Genomic DNA, 13,760 nt, shown 5'->3' on the forward strand with positions numbered 1-13,760 from the left:
CCTTTCTCAAGGGCTCTGAATCTGCCCGCTCTCCCACTAGTTTATTTAATAAAAATTACTTTCTAAGCCAACTGCAAGCAGCTAAAAAAATTAATTTAAACTTCCCCTAAAGTATATTTGTCAATGTCCACTGTTGTAATTCATTACGTTGTATCCTAGCATACCCTGAACATGGCAGTGTCAGAACTCTGATGATGTAGTGCAGTCTCCATGTATAATATATCATGAGAACAGTTTCAGCTTGGATGATATATGAAGCCAGCCTGGGAGGATTTTGAAATAGACCTAAATTTCAAGAATTTTTTTTACTAACTTTGAGTGGTTGAAGGCTTCACCTGAAGCATTTACTGAATATCTAAATATTTTTTCCCGTGCCAAGCAAGAGTTAGCGATGCCAGTTAACCTTCTGGGGCTTCGTAGGTTGCATGACCAAACTGCAGAGCCCATGTGTGCATCACATCTATTTACCTAGCTTATTTTGCAATACTGCCTTAACCTGGTTGTGTTTTAAAACGAAACACTAAATGTGATTGCAGTCTAATTGGACAACATGCAGTTCAGATGGGCTTGGGAGTGATGGCTGTATGTACGTAGGTGTGATGAGCATGGTTGTCTTACTGCGTGAGATCAAACCTTCCCGTCTGAATATTGTGCTGCTGTGTAGAAGGCGTCAGGCTTTTTGTACTGTTTTGTAAAGAATGTTTTGGGTGGCGTAGCTGCATGTGGATGGACGCTGAGAGGGCAGGAAAGCAAGAAAGAGCTGAGAACAAAAGCTGGAATGTATAAACCAAGAGCAGATAAATAAGAGGGCGAAAACAGCAGGAAGAGGGAGGAAGAAGTGGGAAAGAAAATGGGAACAACCACTGATCTTTGTTTACAGGCAAATGTTACCAGGGGAGGTCAGGACTTTCTCTAAATTGTTCTTGAGTGTAAACTTTAAAAAAATAAAATAGAAACATGAGCAGAGAGCATCTACGTCATCTTCCTCCCACTTCACATAAAAATGCAACTCCTATCCCTCTCCCCCTTCCAAGTTTTCTGTTCTTCTTTGGCTAAGAAGCCACATATTCCAACCAGATCTCTTTTTACAAGAGTTGGGGTCTGACTGATCTTGGGTGGTTGTGCAAGGCGAGTGTGAAATGGACTTTGCGCTGCTGTGCTGTGCCCCATCAATGGGGAGCAATTCCTGCGCTTTTCAAAGTACCTACCTTCGATTGTCAGGGCTGTGGTACGGAAAAAAATAGTGAGGGAGCATTTAAAGTGTTTCCTAACAGTAGTAAGCATTTAGCCCAACTCAGCGTTCCAACTTAATTACCAGGCAAATGCTATACATTATGAAGAATTAAATCATTTAACAAGCCTTGTGTGAGTCTTAATGCTTTTTTATTACTGCCTTTTTCATATGCTTTTTATTTGATAGGATAAAAGCAATACTTAACGTAGACTCCCAGCGCAGGGATCACCTCTTGTTTTGCACAGGTCGGGGCACACTTCTCGTTAGGAGAAAAACGATGAAGTAATTTGCTGATCACTAAATCTGGGGGCAAGAAAGATGGCAGCCGCTTTGTAGCCAGCCTGTTTCAGTACAAACTTCAGCAGGGTTCAGAGTGGGGAGGATGCTCGGCACCCGAGGAGTCAAGCCTGGTGTGATAACTCCTGACATGCATTGAAGTTAGCAGCTGCTTGTGATGATTTGTATTTTGATGTCGTGCTACATCAGCACCTGAAGAAACAGCTGGAAGAGGGAGAGAAGGAGGGAATATTTTAGGCTGAAAGAGCAAATTGAACAAGAGGTAAATGCTGGGCTGGTGCTTGTTCACGCCTTGTCTAAACTGGTCCCCTCGCTAGGGCTGTGGTTTGATGAAAAAGTAAATCTGACTTGGGGCCTTAAATACCCGATCCCACGGTGGTGACGTGGCGTGTAGCGCTGAGCACAGACTCACTCTGCTCATCCAAAAACTGTGAGGAGCTGGAGTGCCGGCCAGAGTCCACCTCCATCGCAGATCCCTTCCCTGGGTTTTTATCCTTGCTGTCTCCCTGACTCCCAGCCCCTTCTCCCCGGCACAGCGCAGACCGAGGGACCTGCAACGCAAGCCGTGGGAGAAGGCTGCACGTCGGGCGCAGCGAGCTTGGCCATGGGAGTGCCTGCCTGAGCTGCCGGCTGGAGTTTTGATGTGCTGCAAATAAACCTGCCCGAGCAGCTCTGCACACGCAGCTCCCCTGCTTTGGCTGCTTGGTGGGTCACCAGATGTTCTTGCCGGAGGGATGCGATGTGTGTGCTCCGTAATGGGTCCAGAGCAGTCCCTCCGCTGAGCAACAGCCCTGCACAAATTCTCTGTGTTAAGCATGGATCAAAGGTATAATAGATGTGTCTCCCTGGGCAGTAAGGTCCTAATTCCACCTGCTGCTGAATTAGCCTGATCTGGTGTATAAGCTTTGCTGTATGGCCAGCCTCAGTAAGTACAGTAAGATGGGACATGGACCTACTGAATTTACACATTTGGTGATGATGGGCTCTCTTCTTCTTTTGCCTTTGTAATTAGATACTATCTAAGCACTTGCACTTCGCTGTTTAATCTCTTTTGGAAGCAGTTTTGGGTTTTTTTTATTCTTGTGATCTCTAATTTTCAATAGCATGAAGTCCTTCAGTCCACAGTCGTCCTTTGACTCCTGTGAGAGATGAACGCTTCCGATGCCTCCTGTGGTGGGCATTTCCATGGCTTATGCATCGTCTAAGACTGATTTCCTCAAATCAGTTGGAAATTATCGATTCTCATTCTTGTCTGTGTGCCCCCAGCAGGTAGGTGTTACAATGGTGCTGGGTAAATTGGCCCCAGTGCTACCCCCAGTGCAGGTCAGCAAATCCATGGCTGAAGTACCACTGCAACAGAACAAAGCAGCAGAACTGCATTAGCAATGAGTTCATTAAGCGTTTGCATTTTCATGGAAATCTGATGCTATTTCATCTAATCAAAGATAGTACTTTTTTTCCCCAAAGTCTTATGTCTCAATCTATAACTGACACACTGTGAAATATCTGAAATCCACTTGAAAGCCCATGGGATCACTGCTGAATTCCACAGCATTGTAACATGTGCAATTACACTAAGATACACAAGAATTTCTGTAGGCTTTTTTCCTACTTCTGTAGGAGGCATATTTGTACCAAGTGGAGAATTTTCATTCTCCCCCATAAGACTATTTGTTCATTTTTGCCAATAACTTTTACGATTGTCTGCAGTTTCACAGGCCATGTGTACATCCAATACTGTGACTTAACTGCTTCCAGATTGTCTAGTTTCTTACTTTAAAAAAAGGTAAAAAATAATATTGTGAAAAATTCGTACAGTTGCCTCTAACTTTTTTAGTTAGTGTAAGTCTCCAGAATTTGACTTGTGAAATATGCACCTCTGAGATGCTCTAAGCGCTGGAAATAGCCCTCTTTGAACTGTCTAGTACAGTTTCTAAAGCTCAGCATCTGCATTTGCACTGAGCTTGCCCTTGCTTACGTTATTGTCCCTCCTTTGTTCTCTGCTTCACCTTCATTTACGGGCTGATAATTCCGGGGCTGCTCTCTGGCCCGTCAGCTTTCAGCGATGTCCCCCAGGTGAAATGGGCCCAAACAAGTTGGGAGAGACTGTTCAAATCTGTTCCACACAGACTGAGAGGAACGAAAAGGAAAGCCAGCATTCATCATTCAAAAGATAAACATTTGACAGCACAGCTTGACTATGTCAGGAACACTTCTGTTTTAATAGTACGCCTGCAAGCTTTCAAAACAAGTGTTTACCTGTCACAATAAACAGTTATGAGTGAAGTACACAAAACACACTAAACTCGGCACTGGCAAGCTTCCAGAAATGCCATGTGCGGTTAAACTCTTGAGCTTGTCATTCCACCCAACATAAATCTCTTCAGTTGTCTTCTGTCGTCTTCAGTGTATACTGTGGGACTTTTCCGATTGCCTTGGAGACATCTGTCTCAGGTGCGTACAAAATCCTGGGAAGTATAGCAAGTGCCTGGAGTTGACTGGCACGTTAAGACCTAACTCTTAAACAGCTGTAATTAACTCACTAATGGCTCCTGGTGAGACTGGGTGTCTTATTTTGCTCCCCTGAAAAAAAACAGTATCTACACAAGTTAGAAATCTCTGCTTGTAATTGCGTTAGCAAATAGGTGCTGTTAGTGGAAGTGTGAAGTAGAGCAGATGGGGGCAAATGGCTTCACTTAGGTGCTGGATCAGACCCCCAAATCTGGATCTTCTCGTGACTTCAGAGGAACGAAGAGTCTGATGTAGTGGCTGGCCTGGGTTTGAGTCTGACATGAGAGAAGGTCGTAAGTTTGCTTGGCTGGAGTTTTCTTGGACCGTGCCAAACAATGAGAATTCCCTCTTTTTTGTAGATGTTATTTCACTTTGTAGGACTTCCTGCCAAGTCTAACGCTGTGCAGCATACTGGAAAAATAGCTAAAGTCAATAAATACAGCCCATAAAAATAAAGTCTGGCACAACGTTTGCACAGGAAACAATTACGTCTTGGTTTGCTTTTTTTTAAAGGCCATTTCAATAGCTTAAAGAAAGGCTAGGAGAGCAGGAGGAATTTCCTCCTGTATATACATTTTAACGTGATGTTTCACTTTTTTGTTGTAGAGGGAAGTATAGGTCAGGCTCAGCTTGCCAGGCAATGTGGTCTGACCAGAACGCACTGGTTAAAATGTCCACCTTCTGCTCTTCAGCTGGAGGAACAACAGTTGAAATGGGAATTGGGAATCTTAGACCTGGAGTTCCTGGGTTTGGGTTTTGGCTCTTGTATCGTGGTGCAAATCAAGATAATACTGATTGTAGGGGAAGCAGTTCTCAAGATAGCGCAGTCAGTTCAACAAGGCTCTTCAGATCTGCGTGGGGTACGTTTCTTAGGCTTTGGTGAGGTTTTTTTCAACAAATATGGTTTTCCTGGCCTATTGTGGAACTCCTGGTCTAAAACAGAGGCTTACACCACCATCTCCCACCTGGGCATTCACTTGGGACCTCAGCGCAGGTCACCACATCTCCTGACTTCCAGGTGAGCACTGTAAGCTCCAGGCCATTGCTTCTCTCCCTTACCCTGTGTGGCCTCTCCTTCTTTCCCTAACATTAGTCCTTGGGCACTGGCTTGATTCAAAGGAGACATGCTGGGGGCTCCTGCCGAGCGGACCCTTGCTCTCGCCTCTCCCGTCGTCAGCGTGGGTGGCCTTCTCCCTTGACTCCCATGCAACATTTCAAAAGGCCTCCTTTTTGTTCCAGTGCAGAATGTAAAAGGCTTTCAACATCTCCATTAAAAACCAAAAACTCCAGCATTTGTGCTCCCCATTTTCCTTCCAAGAGCACAGTGAGAAAGGGGAAAGTCTGCCCTTGTTCAGTCCTGGCAAGTCCAATCTAGAGCTGTGTAAAAATGCATCTAAAAAAGGACCTTTCTTCCAATAAATGGCCATTTAATGAATAAAAGAGAAACAATTGAAGTCTGCAGTAATAGAACAATTATGTGCTGTTGTGCGTTCCAGCTGGCTACACATTGAACAGTTCATACAAATTGCCGGAAACGCAGCAGCACACGGATCCGATACGTTTCAGGACAGCCATTATTAAGAAGAAATACCATGTGTCAATCTGCTGAAGCCCTCCGAGGGCATTATCCTCCTAAAATCCCTTAATTAATGCTCTGGGGCTCATGTGTGTGCCTGGCCCACAGTGTGCACGACAGGGAGAATGCTGGAAGCAGTAACCCCGGTGTGATGTTCATTAACTTTCTCGGTCTCTGCTCTTTCCTTTGCTGAGCAACAGAAGGAAGAAAGCTGGTTAGGGAGGCTGGAAAGAGGAGGAGGAGGTCTGAATAGCTATGGTGGAACAGGTAAGGAAATCAGACCAACAAAAGTGCAGATCTGAGGTAGGAGGAGAAATGTGGACACACAGAAAGGACATTAAAAAAAAAGCAAGGAGGACAAAATAGCCAGTGGATGCTGTGCTTCTGAGCTCCACGTGCTCGCTCCTCACCCACGTTTCTTTGATTGCTTATATTGGTATTCAAATGGCAATGAGGAAGATGAAAATGACGCTGGAAGGCAGCTCTGTGTGTGCAGACCACGCTAGTCAACAAAGCAAATCACCCGCCAGTGACATTGGACAGAGGTTGGGGGTCAGAGTTGGCCCCTTTGGAGCCTCCGACCAAAGAGTAACTGGATCAGATTTGCACCCCTCAATGTGTAGTGCTGCCCTAAAACAGCGTGAGGCCGAGCAAGCTGCTAAATCACTGCCAGCCTGCTTGTCCTTCGCATTCAGGATTTTAATCAGTGTTTCGATGAAAACTGAACCATTTGATGGGTTTTTTTGGATGCACAAATAGGAGAAAACGTGTTGGGGGGATTGCGGTTTGGTAACGGCACAGGGCTTTGGGCTCCGGCGAGGTCCTCACATTGCACTTGGCTGATTTCATAACGATCTTCGGTCACTCAAAAAACAGTAAGGTCATGAGGGGTGTTCAGAGCTGGCAAGTGCTGATTAAACACGATCTAAACACCTCTGCTCTGTTAGATCTGTGGAAGGAATTTAAATGTCTGAAGAGCAGAGGAGTTAGGGATTAACAAGCCGTGAAGGAAAGAGATGTATTTAAGGTGTTTGCGAATAGGGAGAGGACTAAGTTCCTGCTCGGTATTTAAGATATTAAAGCTACTTTGCAGTTTTTCTTCTTTCAAAAGAAAGCCTGAAAACCCCCGCAGTTCTGAGTACTTGTCAGGGATGTAACGATGGAAATTTTGTCAGGCTCGCTTTGCATAATGGGGATCATTAAGTGATGGTAAATTTCTCTGTACGTTCTGTACGTTCCTAATGTGGGAGGAATAAAATATTCCTGAGGTTTCTTTTGCGGAGCTTGTCAATGAACGCGCTGGGTCAGATTGTCTTCTCATTTATTAGAGGGAGAAGCCAAGATGCCTTTATGCAAGCACAACGGTAGGGAATCGCGGTGCCGGGGGAATCGGGCGTATTGTTTCAAATCCTGCCAGCCCGACAGGTACTTCTTTCTTGCGTCTGCTGTATTTTAAGTTCATGTTGGGAAGCTCCGCTTCCTCGCTGAGCTCCTCGAGTACCGCTGGGCCGGCACCGGCTCGGCTGCGCCCGCGGGGAAGCTTGCACCGCACTTGTGCGTTACGTGCCGGCTCCGCGTCGGAAGCGGGGCTGAGGTGGTGGGCGAGCAGTTGCCTGGTTATGAGCTGGGTGAACTGTCCCGGGCGGCTGTGAAGGCTCGTTGTTCCAGTGCTGCTGCTTTAGGAGTTTCTAAACACTGCAGAAATCCTTCCTGGAAATACAAGCCATGGCTTTTTTTTTTTTTTTTGAGGCTTCTCCAAGACTTTTTGAGGACTTGGGATTGTCCTACACTGCCTGTGAAGAGCAGACCACCGAGTCCTAGCTTGGGCTCACACAAACCACAACTGTCTGCTTGAGTAAAGCTGTGTCAGATCTGGCTAATAATAACAGCTAGGAATTTCAGAGGAGCTTACCTGATTTTAACAACAGGCTTCCTTCTGCTCCGTTGAAAATCTCAGTGAGAAATATGCAGAGAGGAGTGTTAGACAGTACTTTGCAAAGGAAGGTTAGGCAAATAGATGCCCAAAGTGGCTACGTGGAGCCACAGAGGGACAGGGGCACATCCCAGTCCTGCCCGCCGTGTCCTTCCACGCTCCCGCTTTCATCTGAATTGTTCAACTTCAAGAACTGCTGCTGTCTGATATCGCCGCGAGTGGCTTCTGTGACGTCAGTAGGACACATTTGGGTGCCTGGAGCTGAGGACAGAGCTAAATGGCGTTCAACAGTAATATTAGTAGTTGTTGGAATAAATTATGCTTTCAAACAGGCAAGGCAATGTGTTCTTTCGCATGCAGTAAGTAGGTATTTGTTCAAAACAATTAGAGTCCATAGCCTAGTTTAGTACTTAATCAATTTACGTGGTTAGCTAAAGTACCTGCATATGCCCCTAATAAGTAGTGACACCCTTTTCCTACAGCACTGCTATGTGCTTACAGAGAAATTACATTTTTAATTATGCCACACAAGCCTAATGGAAAATCTAATTATGACAGTGGTATTTTTCAACTTTTGTACAAATAGTGTATTTTTCTGAAATGCAGTTGCAAGACTTGGCTCTGCTGTAGAACTTTAGGAGAGGAAATGGATTCTGCTCAGAGTTTGTACCATGCTTCACTTTATTATTTATTATATTAAATATATTATATATATTTATTAATTATTTGTATGCTGTCATAAATGTCCTCATAGTTGATGTAGTAAAACAAGCAAATGGGAGTCCTGGCCCAAAAGATTCTCACTGGCCTAAAACAAACATTTCTGTAAGCAGGGGAGATACTGAAGCTGCTTCTCAGGGATTTGTGCCTTGTCTTTTGATTCTCTGGTGTCTAATGCGATGTGAACTCTGACTGAAGGGTTTTGCATGGATTAGGATGTTCACAGGTTTCCTTCATGCCTGATGAGGTTTCAGCTCATGTTGGAGCCTCTTTCTCCATGGGGACAATGTACGAATAATGCAGACCGGGACCTCGCTCCTTCCTTCCCCTCCCTCCCAGGTAATAAGGTGCTCACTGGCTTTTCATGGTCAAGGTTTCTCTAGTAACTCCAATCCACCAGACTATTTATAAGCAAATTGCATGGACCAAAAGCCACTGCTTTACTCAGGTTTCCCCTTCATGATCTCCAGACAGTCTCAGTGACTTGTGAGAGAGCTTGGCCCCTAATTTTGCAAACTTGGCAATATTTATGGTGCTTTAAAACAGCATGAGCTGTCTTGGTTTGCCTATTGTTTATTCAAAGTGAAAAGATGGGATTTTCAATGCTATCCAGGGTTGGTCTAAGCCTACTTCTACTCAGTGCCCAGCACGAGCATCATCAGGGATGGAGTTAGGACAACTGAGTGATTCTGCACATCTTATCCCTACTGCAGATGGACTCGCCTTGGGGAAAAGAGGAGCCCTACAGTCACTCCTGAGCCAGCGCAGCGCGCTGGCAGTGGCCCAGATTTGCTGTGAGTAGCTATCAGTTTAATTGGTTACAACAGACCAAACCCCTGAGCTTTTCCCAAGGCTTGACTTCAGTGTCTAAAAAGTCAGTCAGGTTCTTAATTACCATCCAGTTACTATCCAAAGCCAACCTTTTGTTCATAAAATGGGGGCAAGCCATCTCTGTTCACTGTCTGTCCCCAGTATGAAACCGCTGGCAGGCAAGGATCTTCCCCCCCCCTCCCCGTAGCTGCATCAGGCACTGGGATTGCTCCTCTGAGTTGTTGTAGTGTTACTGGGCATTAACCAAGGTGCACTGGTATGGCAGGGAGGAGATGCACAGAAGACACAGACAGAGGTTGACATTCATCCCAATGAATGTCCCTGAAAGCCTGCCAGAACCACAGGGAAACGAAGCAGAGCTCTCCGTCATGGGGGCAAGCTGACCAAACCCTTGGTTCTTTTGAATTCCTCCCAGAGAAGTGCCTGCACACAAATTTCATGGCACTCAAAGGTGATCTGCTTCTCAGCATCTTTTTCAGAGCAGACCTAGAGTAGCAGGGTATTTTCAACTTCTGTTTTCACTTGTTGACGGAACAAATATGCCCTGAAACCTGACTTGGTCAGATGTGTCCATTTGGGTGTGCCTCCCCGCTGCCTCATGTATCACTGGGATGATGTATTTAGCAGGGCCGGTCTCACTTCTGTGGTCTACTATGTGATGGATCAGAAGCAAAACGTGTTGCTCTGAGCTCATATTTTTTCTCGCTTCCTTTAAAACCCTTTGTTCTGCTTGGATGCTTTGTGGCTACTGATAGATAATGTTATGGGAAGGACTGGAAAACCTTAGCACTGGAGAGTGCTGAAAATGTGAATGTCTATTGGTGTGTAGAGTCTCCTTTTCTGCAAACTTTAAAGCATATTGCACAACTGCAACCTCTCCTGCCATCACAAGTACTCTGCCTGGACCAGATGTGATCATCTTGTGTTATGTGTTTCCATATGAGCTGGAAAGCAGCTAAAAGCATCCTGTAGGCTCCCTTCTTCCTCATCGCTTTAATCACAGGCATCTACATTTTCCCAGACATTCCCAGCAGTCCAAGGGTGGTATATTAAAAATGAATGAAAGGCAGGAAGGTAAGAGGGATATTGCCAAGCTAAAGCTGACCATCTGTCCTCCATCCCTGCAAATGAAAAGCCAGTTTTGGGGGGAAACTAAGGGGACCTTGACAGCTAGCATGGCTTCAGAGCGAATGGCAGTGCCCACTGCCCTGCAGGCAGAAATTTAGTTGGAAATTATTTTAGTATTTCCCAGGCTATTTTGGTTTGCTTTGGGCTAATCCACCTTTTGTGTTTTTATTCTTTGGCTCACGGAGGTAACTGCAACCCTGCATTGTCTTGCTAAAAGTATAGTGCCAGGACGAGGCAATTTTCTTTAGGCAGATACATCCCCAAAGCTTTTAAAGTGCCTGAGATTATGGAAGATACCATGCCTGTGCAACTTAACTAGACTACTGGGCTAAGACTGCTGTGAAGATATCCCTGTTAAGATATTAACTGATAGCAAGTCACAGATTAAATTTTATTTGTTGAATTATGATGATCAGAGCAGTCCCATCAGGTAAAACTGCAGAGAACAGGTTTACTAATAAATAGAGTGGAGCAATCCTTCATTTCTCATGTCTGCGAGAAGCCCGGAGCACAGCAGAGTGCTGCTGGGGAGTCCTGCCTGAGAGGATACCAAATAGCAGCCTGCCATTACATTTTGCCATCACATTTGTTAAACTGCAGGACAGCATTAGACTGGCCTGCCATTTACATCAGTTAGAGGTGAAAATACCACAGAGCGCTTCAAAGACGTGCTGGGGAAGAACTAGAAAATGCCTCGGAAATAATGGCTTCCCCTGCAACCCTCATTTTCACAGTGGTTGCAGAGTAAATCTCTGTCTTCACCGGCCTCTGCGGCGCAGCCCCGGTCTGGTGCGCGCTCAGAAGTGTCGATTCATACCCAGCCTTTCACAAAATTAGCTGATGCCTTTTAGCTGAATATCATCGCAATTTTAAGCCCATTAGGTGACAAGAGGATTCAGTGTTGAGCGAATGAAGTGTTTTAGAGCGTGCCTAGGGGCCCGGGAGGGGGATCGGATGGCAGATGGAGAGGGGGAATGGGAGGCGGGAGGCAGACGTCAGGGTCGCAAACACTTTTCAAACTCGTGGCACCTGTAGCTCAAAGTTCAGGCCTTTCTGTTTCTCTTCCAAAATCCTGTCCGCTTTCCCCTGAAACACGCTGTCTTTGTTTTGAGTAAAAAGAAAAAGAAACCCAAATGTAGCCAAACCTTTGTAACTCTGGCACGTTAGGAATTGATTTTGCCAGCCTTGAGATAAAAGCACCATTTGCAAGGACATGAGCAAAACCGGACTAAGGAAAGGTGTCTACACCTCTCCCCGCCATGGGGCTGGGCAGGGGCACGCTGCCTGGGGACAGCCGGGAGCGTCACCCCTCCGCACCGGCCCCTTCTGGTGACCGTCGAGCCCTTTTGCCGCTCACAGATTCTCAGCGATGCCTTTGCTCTGGGGGGGGCATCAGCGGTGGGAGAAGTCGCCGGGCCGCGGGCGGCGCGGGGTGCGTTACAGCTCGGGCACGGCGCTGGCGCGTGTGCGGCGCGGCCGGCGCCTGCCGGCGCGGTTCAGAAGAGCTCGTTCGGGCTGCGCATCGTTGCCCGCAGGTGAGGGGCGCGTATCAGTAACAGCAGCATCCTCAGCACCGCTCTTGCCTAAGGGCCAGGGAGGCTAAGCCAGGCAACACCCAGACCCGCACCTTCCTCACACAGCCCGGCACAGAGATCCTGCGGGTCCCCGCGCTCCCCGCCAGCATCGCTCCTACGCAGGTCTGTGCTGTATTGGGAAAATCCAGCACAGTTTGGAGTGGGCACGCATGCAGTCAGGCTGGCAACAGGATGCAGGTTTGAGCAGGGCCACGACACCTACCTGGAGGGGAAAATCAGGGGGCCGTTGCCATTCCCTTTCATGCAGATACAGCTTTTTGTCTTATTCTTGATGTCACGTGAAGAGCAAAGGGATCCCTGTGGATCTGCGAAGGCAGCCTGAGCGAACGGCCCTGTTCGTGGGAGAAATCCCGTGAAGAGGGAGCAAGCGAGGCTTCATAGACCACAGAATCACTAGATTGGAAGGGACCTTCAAGATCATCAAGTCCAACCATTAATCCAGTGCCACCACGTCCCCTAAACCATGTCCTGAAGTGCCACATCCACTCGTTTTTTGAACACTTCCAGAGATGGCGACTCCACCACCTCCCTGGGCAGCCTGTTCCAATGCCTGACCACCCTCTCAGTGAAGAAATTTTTCCTAATCTCCAATCTAAACCTCCCCTGGCACAACTTGAGGCCATTTCCTCTTGTCCTATCACTAGTTACTTGGGAGAAGAGACCAACACCCACCTCACCACAACCCCCTTCCAGGTAGGTGTAGAGAGCCCTTTGTGCCGGGCCGGAGGCGTCCCGCGCCCGGCAGCAGCCCTGGGAAGGCTCTTCCCCGCTCAAGAAAGAAAACGTGAAAACCGCCCCAGTTTTGTTGAAGGCAAAACTGAATGTATAGGCAACCAATCGCACTCGGCATCGGCGTTATTTATGAAAAGTGCCTGTTACATTTTAGCATAGTCCTAGATGAAAGTGGAGCTGAAATCCTCCAGGAGAGGGTTTGCAAGAGGAAGGCGGGGTACACCAAAAACCTTGGATGAAGTCCAATATTCAAGCAATAAGACCTTAAGAAGCAGGCATCATTATAAGATAATTGACTGTGGAGAGCAGTCACACATCCCAAGGTGAAGCATAGGGCACTTAACATATCAATAAGGTCAATTATCTGATTATGTCAGCTGCCTTAGTGCTGTTATTAACCTATATTGCTCTTATTAACCTTTCTGATGAAGAATCTTTCAAAAATAATTATATTAAAGTACAAATCTCTCAAGTTTAAAATATGTGAATGTTCCATTTCAGTAGTCGTGTGTCATCGGATAATGAACATCTGATTGCCTGGCTGACACAATGAGGTTTTTAATCAGGCTCCCTTTCCTAGGATCAGCGTGTTAGCTCTGACAGCCTTCTCTGGGCCCAGGCAGTCTCATGAAAGCGCTGCTGTCATGTTACGAATGGTGCGATTTAAAATTGAAATGTGAGCAAATAAGACAAGAAATGTAACGGATATGCTAGGAGAGGGGTCCTGGGAAAATACCCACTGAAAGCCTCTTCAGTCAGTTCCAATTATTAAAGCATACAGCTGATTCAATTAGTGGTTATGTACTTGTGCATATAGTATTTACTACCTAGCAGAGCTGATCAAAGGGGAACACGCTGCTCACAAAAATTTGTTCATATTCATTTTGTCCTTTTTTTTTTTTTTGCCTTCTGCATTTTGAAGTAGGAAAGCATTTTGCCACAACTTTCAGCCATCCTTTCATCTATCGGGGAATGTATGCATTCTAATTTCTGCTGGGGATTACCAATTCATTACCTGCTTTTGGCAAAACCAATGCAAATTCCACTCATTACAAGTTTTAATCACTGTTATGTTTCTGTGTGTGTATCTGTACAATAGGTAAAGTATAATTTCATACAGTGTGGCTATTTGATGAGCAAAAATGAGGGCCTTATTTTTACCTGTGACCTGTTGTTGTAGTTACACTTTGATGTGATTTGATT

The sequence above is a fragment of the Phaethon aethereus genome (genome assembly GCF_964289735.1).
Source record: "Phaethon aethereus genome assembly, chromosome: 19".
In the NCBI taxonomy this organism is placed as follows: Eukaryota; Metazoa; Chordata; class Aves; order Phaethontiformes; family Phaethontidae; genus Phaethon; species Phaethon aethereus.